General features: G+C 35.8%; 1 non-coding gene across 1 annotated transcript; it reads left to right on the forward strand.

The window, feature by feature from the left end:
* Positions 1–374: 374 nt before the first annotated feature.
* On the forward strand, positions 375–499 carry LOC111818415. Its single transcript, XR_002822408.1, has one exon. It is a non-coding gene; the product is annotated as a small nucleolar RNA SNORA32 (small nucleolar RNA).
* The last annotated feature ends 554 nt before the right edge of the window (positions 500–1,053 follow it).

Here is a 1,053-nt window from a genome sequence, read left to right on the forward strand (position 1 = left end):
TTATCTCTATTTGAGCTTCAGGGCAGCCTGCATTTAAACTAAAGTAACATCATAGGCTGCACTGATTATTTTGTCCTTTCTAAAGTCAGTTGCCTTCAAGTGTTGTTTTAATGCACACAATAAGTTAATTACTTTCTCAACCTGACACTTCTTTCCCTAGCAGCACTAAAGTATAACCCTGACCTAAATTCAGTACATTCCATTCATTCCTCAGTGCTGCCCTAGGACCGAGCAATCTGCCATTCATATGGCTAAGGTTTTTTCAAAAACATTTTATTATAAAAAGGAGAAACATTTTGATTTGTATAAAGCTGGATAGAGTTTTTGACACTTCTCCACTTGACTTTATTTTCATTTTTAGAAACTGCAGATTTGGGTCATTACCAAGGCTTAAGGAATGAAGTTTTTTCATTTGCTGTGGAGATGACCATTAAAAAAAAATTCCTCACTAAGTTTTCTCTCTTCTACCTCATTAGCAAGCAACTTCTTGAAAACATTACATTGCATGGGTGAGCATGGCCTGATATTACTTACAATAGCCACGTTTAAAATTCTTACTCTTACCATTGGCATGCTTAGATCTCTGAAGGCTTGCTTTCCCTAGTTAATCTACACTGTTATCCTTTTTAGTTGCTAATCATTTACAAGTAGAGGATCTAGGCTGCCTTCAGAACTCACTGATGACTATGTAACTGCTTTTATATGCCTATGTAGGGCAGATGGAATGATGGGATTAAGCATCAATTCTTTTCAAAAGGGCGATCCTGTAAACAAAGAACCTCATTAAAATAACCTATTCCTTAAATAAAAATTTATTGAATTAAAAAAAAAGAAATTTTAGGTTTTCAAATTAGGGAGAACACATAATATTAGGGATTGATCCAGAGTCCATAAATGCTAGAGTATATTTTCCAATATTTTAAATGGTCTCATTGGCAAGGCAGTTGGCTTTATAGGCCTGTTTGTGATTATAATTACTGCTGCACATGGGACTTCCTGCCTGTGAGTAGTACAAGCACTATTCAGACATCAGGTCTCCAGGGACTCTCAGTG

The sequence above is a fragment of the Octodon degus genome, unplaced genomic scaffold (assembly GCF_000260255.1).
Source record: "Octodon degus isolate 3935 unplaced genomic scaffold, OctDeg1.0 scaffold00090, whole genome shotgun sequence".
NCBI lineage: Eukaryota > Metazoa > Chordata > Mammalia > Rodentia > Octodontidae > Octodon > Octodon degus.